Source organism: Macrobrachium nipponense, chromosome 39 (assembly GCF_015104395.2).
Source record: "Macrobrachium nipponense isolate FS-2020 chromosome 39, ASM1510439v2, whole genome shotgun sequence".
Lineage (NCBI taxonomy): Eukaryota > Metazoa > Arthropoda > Malacostraca > Decapoda > Palaemonidae > Macrobrachium > Macrobrachium nipponense.
In genome coordinates, this window is record NC_061099.1 from 12,375,592 (window position 1) to 12,384,058 (window position 8,467).

Sequence of the window (8,467 nt, forward strand, 5' to 3'; positions counted from 1 at the left end):
GCCCAACAAACATCCAGAAAAGTGAGAGAGAGAGAGAGAGAGAGAGAGAGAGAGAGAGAGAGAGAGAGAGAGAGAGAGAGAACAAAACTTGAGTGACAGATTAGATAAATTATGTGACACATACGTACATCACGATGGTTATTTTTTTAAAAATTAAGATTCAACACATATCGCTGGGTCTATAATGATTATCAGTTGGTTTGACCACACCCGGGTGTTCATTCATCTGAGAGTGAAAACTCGCACCACGAGCGAGTGAGTCTTTCTCTTATTTCACTTTCACCCTTTTAAGCGTTTTAATTCTTTGTTTGTTCATGATTGTATGTGTTGTGTGTGTATATATATATGTGTGTGTGTATATATATGTATATGATACATATACATATATATAACATAGATAGATAGATAGATAGATGGAAAGATAGACAGATCTATATAAATGCGTTAAGCTACAAATGTCCTTTAATATCCAATTCGCTCTACCTCGGAATTAATATATTTTCATATATGTTAACCGAAGGGGAATTTTTTTTCAGTTGATAATAATTCCGTCCTCTCGTGGATTCGAACCAGCAGACAGAGGAGAAATCAGGACTGCAGGGACATTATGTGTCCGTTGCATTTTGTAGTGCCGTCTTACATAAGAGGAAATTTTAACGACACTTTTTTTTTTTAAGATTAAAGCTGGCTTCATGCCAGCACGGGCTCTTGCTCATAGAGCAGCCCGTAGAAAAACGACACCTAACGGAGAATACCCGAAAACTCTATTTCAACCAAAGCAGAGAGACTCACCGCATCTCAATTTAAAAAAAAAAGCGATCCATTACAAAAACAATGTTTCTGGTTACTACAACCACCACAACAAGTGCTACTAAGGATAATTACCCAAGAGAAGAAGAAGAAGAAGAAGAAGAAGAAGAAGAAAGAGGTAAAGTAAATGGGGCAAGGGCCATCAATCAAGTCTCCCGTATGGCGACTTCCCGCCCGGGGGCAGGACGGGGTCGACCGCCATGGGGCAGGACGTGACGTCACTGTCACCCTCACGTCTTTCAGTAAGTGGAAATGTCACACGGGGACCAACTCTCTTCCACTTCTCTGCCTCAGTTTACTCCATGGGGGGGGAGAGCTCTGTTCCTAAGTTTACTAGGGAACGGGGGGGGGGGGGGGTTGTTTGTTTGTTTGTTTGTATGGTGTTTTTACGTTGCATGGAACCAGCGGTTATCAGCAACGGGACCAACGGCTTTACGTGACTTCCGAACCACGTCGACAGTGAACGTCTATCACCAGAAATACACATATCTGACCCCTCAGTGGAATGCCCGAGAATCGGACTCGCGGCCACCGAGGTGGCACGCCAACACCATACTAACCACGCCACTGAGGCGCTAACGGGGGTTAGGGGAGGCAAATGACTGACTTTTGGAATGATGGATGCTGCACAGCGCAATGACCCACCGAGATACCGTAGGGTGAGCATGTTGTGCCCTGAATAATTGGTACTACCGGTATCCTTTGTTTAGGGCGTGATACCTTGAAATGATATAGTATCGTTATTTCTTATCTTTAACAAATAAGGTAAAATGACTAAAGTATTCTTCGTGGGTCACCCACATCGAATTAGGTCAACATTTTACACAGTTAATTTTTCTTATCATGTCAGGATTAGCGAACACACTATTTTTGAAGATAATATATACCTTTATTATATATATATCATCATATATATATATATATATATATATATATATATATATATATAATATATATTATATAGTATATATATATATATATATATATATATATGTGTGTGTGGGGGAGATATAATAATCCACAATGATGTAAAAACTTTATGTAGTTTATAAAAGATTTATTTCTTGTAAAGTAAATTATATAACTACATAAGGATTTTACATCATTGTGCATTATATCCCTATTTACTTAAGATATGCGACATAACACCCAGCTGTGCATATATATATATATATACATTATATATATATATATATAGATATATATATATATTATATATATATATATATTATATATATATATATATACATATATATATATATATATATATATATATATATATTATATATATATATATAAATAAATCAAAGTGGTATAATATTGTCTTGAAAAACAGTGTTCGCTAATCTTGACATATGCAATTTTCCAACGCAATCCATTAAACAATAGTTCTTATCAAACATACCTGTTAGATTTTTCCTTAGTTAAACCATTCGTCAGTATTCTATCATTCAAGTACAAAATTCAACGTTACGAATTAAAAATTGGAGTCAGATTTATATAAAAAAAATACAGGTTGTTACAAGACTTTTTTTGCACGAACCCTAGTTTCATGGCAAATGGCTCGAGCTAAAAGTAAATAAACAATATAAACTTAGCTGCTTAAATACAGACACATAACGAGTGCGTGTGTTTGTGTCAAGGTGTCTTACTATTTTCATAAAAAATACCCAACCGCACGTAAAGATAGTCCATTATTCATAACGTATAAAACGCAGCTTATGGCAGTATACCATTATATATATAGTAGTACCTTATATATATATATGTATATAATATATATATATATATATATATATATATAGATATATATATATATACATACATATATATATATATATATATATATATATATATATATATATATATATATATATATATGGATATATTTTTCATACATATACATATATTACAATATATATATATATATATATATATATATATATATATATATATATACTATATATATATATATATATATATATACAGCACCTGAAGAAATGAAGTAGTACAAAACAGCACTGTGCAAACGCCACTGACTAAAAACCACAACAAATGCACAGGCCATTTGGAACGAAAGATACGAAGCGAATAAAAGCAGAGGGTAGGTAGATGGAGAGATCACTCAAGCGCGAAAAGTGACCTGTGGTTTAAATGGATGGACTCAGCGCTGATGACGTCACGGCGTTTGCCAGGACCTGGGCTAGAGACCCGACGCGGCGCTTCTGCTGCATCCTTACGATCGGTTCAAGGAGGAGGAGGAGGAGAGGAGGAGGAGGCTGCAAGTTCTGGCAAAAGGATGCTGACGTCATTCGCTCGATGTGAAAATGACCACAACAAATGAAATGAATAAAGAATTTAGGCCGAAGGTCAAGCAATGGGACCTATGAGGTCAATCAGCGCTGAAACGGACACTGACAATTATAGATTTGGATGGTGCAACAGGAAGAAAAACCTCACAGTTGGGAGAGGGTGGAAAGGAATATGGAAGGAGGTACAGTAAAATGAACGGCAGTGGCCGAATGGACGCTGCAAAGCACCTCAAGTAATGCCTACAGTCAACCGCATGAGAACCACAACAAAGTGGAAGCAACAAAATGCGCTTCGCTACGTGAGAGAATGTCTGGCAAAGGTGATTTTGGATGTGCCATCTTCATCAAGGGAAAGTTCGACTAACCACCAGAAAAGACACAAATTCTCGCAAGCTTAATACAAAAGAGAGAGAGAGGGAGGGAGAGAGAGAGAGTTTTAATGATTCTCATGACAGTACTCAGTAAGTTCTGCAACTGGCGTAAGAAAATAACTTTCATGATTAAAGAAGTTTGCACATGGTATGTGTGTCAACCTTTCCAAGCCATATTTTGAAAAAGCGTAGAACTTGTGAAAAATAGAAGCAACACCACAATATGTTAACGTTTAATACAAACAAAATAATATGTATGTTACATGTCACGACGACACCCCCCCTTCGTTTCATAAGGGGACATTGAGCTTTCAAAAATTCTTGAGAGAGAGAGAGAGAGAGAGAGAGAGAGAGAGAGAGAGAGAGAGAGAGAGAGAGAGCAGTAGTAGTAGGTAACAGTAGTATCAGCCGAAAGGTACACTTACTTAATTTCTGGAGAGAGAGAGAGAGAGAGAGAGAGAGAGAGAGAGAGAGAGAGAGAGGAGTAGTAGTAGAAGTAGTAGTAACAGTAGTGTTAGCTGAAAGGTACAATTCTAGAGAGAGAGAGAGAGAGAGAGAGAGAGAGAGAGTAGTAGTAGTAGTAGCAGTATCAGCCAAAATGTACACTTACTTAAACTATTAAGTGCAAAACTACAAAAATACTAAATTAACCTTCATACGTTGAAAAGGATGTACGTTCGCACAAACTCCATATGGTAAAAAAACTGAAGCGTCGATTTCCCATTAAAAAAAATGGGATTATGTATTGTGTACTACTCTTCCTTTCAGTCAGACGACGTTCCTCATAAGCCCAAGATACTGCTTCAGTGGTGTGATCGGTATGTTGTTGGCGTGCCGAGTTCGATTCTCGGACATAGCACTGAGGGGTGAGAGATGTGTATTTCTGGGGATAGAAGTTCGCTCTCGACGTGGTTCGGAAGTCACGCAAGACGTAGGTCCCGTTGCTGAATAACCACTGGTTCCGTGCAACGTAAAAACACCATACATACAAACGACACAAAACAATTATACGTTCGTGAATGCACGAAAGTATAATACTTAATATGCTTTTCTTTTTCACAATGCACGTAGATAAAATCGACATGGTGATATCACACGGACACTGAAGATAACAGCAAGAGAGCTATTTTGTAGAAATTTGTAGAAAGTTTATCCACAAATTGTTGTTGTTGTGTTTGCTGTTGTTAGGAAATCCTAAAAAGGTCTGAAAAAAGAAAAGTTTTGTTTTGGTTGAGTCAAAGATACAGGAATTTTCGCATAGGTTATTTACGATTTATTTATTAGAATGAAAATTTAAAAAATAAATAGCGTGCATGTTAAACAGTACAGAACAATTAGCTTTAATAAAATATAGCGTATTTATTCTAATTTCCGTGTCATTATGAAACTTGACGTATTATGAAAATGAAAAGAGAAAGAGGGACTACTTTCCCGAGTTCTTATTACAGCTGATAAGAGAAACGCGGAGATAACAATGGCACAAGGAATCGGAAAGTATATAGCGCAGCACTTTCATTAAAGAATATAGTATAGAATTTAGGTCCGAGGCCAAGCGCTGGGACCTATGAGGAGGTCATTCCTCGCTGTAACGGAAACTGACGAAGAAAAGGTGTGAAAGGTGTAACAGGAGGAAAACCTCGAAGCAGTTGAAAGTAAGATGGAAAAAGGGAAGATGGAGGGAGATGCAGTAAAGGGGGCTAAGGCACACTGCAAAGAGCTTTGAGCGACTCCTACAGTGCTCCGCATGAGGTGAAATGACGGCACTAACCCCAAAATGGGATTTACGGAAATAAGAATGAATCGGTATCAACCACCGGAATATTTAAAAACAAATGAAGATCTATCAATACCCAGACATTGACACGAATAACGTATATATAGATGAGAGCGTCATACATTAACACCAAGGACAGTTGGTAATTAAAAAAAAAAATTATGCAATAACGGCTTATATAGCAGACTGCAAGGATACAACACAACTCCAGGAAAATGAAGCATAAGACGAGGAAGGCCAAGAAGGACATTAGCAGACACTCGAATTAAACGCAGGATGACATCGAAGGACGACATCTGAAGAAATTAAACGCAAGGCATCTTACTGTTGTCATTTGTCTAACAATCTGGGTTTCGCTTCTACAAACTACTTTGTTTCGCGTCGAGATAAAGATACAGGAATTTTTGGATAGGATATTTATGATTTACTTATTAGAATGAAAATGTAAGAAATAAATAATATGCGTTTTAAACAGCACGCGCCAAGAGTCAGCTGGAGGTCGGAGCACGCCTTGTTCAAAATCTACTTACTAATTTATTACCACTAAAATATATAATGAAGATAAGGAATTTTGCAAATACCTCAAAGCAACGCCTAATGAATTACAAGGTAAACGTTGAGTTTAAATGCAGATGTTAAACTGGTGCTCTGTCAACACGTACCTCACAGTATGTTCCTTGACTAGCTCCTACGTGAATATATATATATATATATATATATATATATATATATATATATATATATATATATATATATATTCTAGTATATTATAATAATATATATATATATATATAATTAACTGCGAATGATACTAATTATTTAATAATAATAATAATAATGATATCTCAATTGTGCACAAATTATATGATCTCAGTTCTAAACTAACCCATCTGGATGCTTAAGAATGTTCTCAGCGGTAGAACTTTCAAATCATGTCTTTGCTGCATTATAAATACACAACTGTAAATTGTAACTCGACGAGGAGTATTCACGTTATAGCAAAGACTTCTCCAATAACATAATGCAAGAATATATATATATATATATATATATATATATATATATATATATATATTATATATATACATATATATTATAGTATATATATATATATATATATATATATATAATTATGACAGAAAAACAAATAAAAAAATAAAAAAACGCCTGCTATACAGGAATATAAAAGAACTAAGCCAAAAAAACTATTCGAAAAAAATCTGCAATACACGAATAAAAAACTAAGAAAAATCCATAGTAAAAGCCAGCAATACAGGAATATAAAAACCTAAGACAAAAAAATTCATTTGAAAAAAAAAAAAAATCTGCAATACAGGAATATAACAAACCAAGAAATCCGTATGAATAAAGCAATAAAAAAGGAGGACAGCACTACAGGAATTAAGAAAGAAAATCCATATGAAAAAAGTTCCCCCAAAAAAACCAGCAATACAGGAATATAAAAAAACCTAAAATCCATATGAGAAAGCCAACAAAAAACTGCATTATAGAAATATAAAAAAAAAAAAGACAAAATCCATATAAAAAAAAAAAACCTGCAATACAGAAATAAAAAAAAACTACGATAAAAAATTTATATGATCCATATAACAAAAACTCCCCCCCAAAAAAGTGCAATACAGGAATATAAAAAAAAAAGCCATATAGAAAGCCAACAAAAAAAAACCTGCAATTAAATGTGCTAAAAATAAAAAAAAGCACAACCAATATAATTTACAAGTAGAAAGTAAAGTGAACAACAAGGGAAGAGGAAATGATAGGGAGAATGACCAATGAAATAACTAGGACTTCGGGGCAGGGAGGGAGGGAGGGAGGGGGGGAGGGAGGAGAGGGAGAGAGGGAGGTAAAGGAAGGAAGAGAGGGGAGAGGGAGGGGTGGGTATTGGGTAAGTGTGCCCAGTGCCCCGTCCTGTCCGGATGCCAAAGTTAGTCCTGTTCGGGAGCTTTGTTTATTGTTTATTACAGCACTTTGTGATCATGATGATAATAATAATAATAATAAACTAGATTTGTTAACAATACATGAATATGTGACATTTAAAGGTCTGTGAGACACAAGGTATAGCATATTTATAACAGTTCATGACGAGTAAATTAATAATAATAATAATAATAATAATAATAATAATAATAATAATAATAATAATAATAACTTTTTAAGTAAACTGTTCTTTTACTCACATCTGTAACAACGACATAATACCAAACACCACAGAACAAAAGCAATCAAAAACAAAACTATTAATTAACAAGCAAACAATTTACTTTTATCAACAGATTAATTAACTTTAATTAACAGATGCAAACCTCTACTTGAACAGATCACAATCTCGTACGTAGTACATCAAGATAAACACAAGATAACAAAAGTCTATATATAAGGCTGTCAATATACAAAAGGTATTCAACTCCTAATCTGAAAATCTTGAATAACAGACGCACGAAAAATCTACCCTACCTGCAGGCGTTTCTCGCGTCGAACACCCGGAATATAAGGCCAAAAAGAAAAAAAAAAAATAAACAAGTTTCTCACTGGTGAAAGCCAACGGAATTGAGGTGCCACAGAGCGCAAGCAAAGGCCGATATATAACTTCTTGTAAACCCGAGAGAAATCACATACACAAAAAACTAAGAAGAAGAATGGAACTTTGAGAAAAGCGCAGTTGATTTCGATACGTCTCGTCACTGGGAATCTATCGGCAAAAAACTGACAACACACGATTTAAAAACAAATAAAAAAGACAACTCGGTTGATGCGGCGCCAGCGTTGGCCAACTTGTATTGGGAAGGAGAGAGCGCGCGGAGAGTTCCCGACCTGTTCTCTCCGGTGGTCGGAGAGAAAATGAGCCGAGCTGAATGGCGTCTCTCCCATATATAATGTCTCGCACAGAAAAAAAAAAAAAAAAAAACATGAACCATGATGCGCATTTTTTCTTTTTTTCCTGATGCTTCTTGCTCCCCTTTTTTCCTTTTTTTTAACGGTTTTTGTTCCTTGTTTATTTTTTGTTTACTGGCTGACGTGAGAATAAACATTCATTCTTACTTTAGTAGATCTATTATGAGATCAGTTTTATTGCAAAAAATATAGTTATGTAGTGTTCGTCCTTTTTTTTTTTTTCTTTCTTTTTTTTTTCTTTTTTTTTTTACGGAAGAAATCTCGCCTTCAAAGGAGCTGTTCAA

The 8,467-nt window shown here is 35.2% G+C and overlaps 1 pseudogene; it reads right to left on the minus strand.

Annotated features, from left to right (window-relative positions):
- LOC135210131 (uncharacterized) overlaps positions 1-8,130 on the minus strand; it is a 49,630-nt pseudogene extending 41,500 nt beyond the window's left edge.
- Positions 8,131-8,467: the final 337 nt, after the last annotated feature.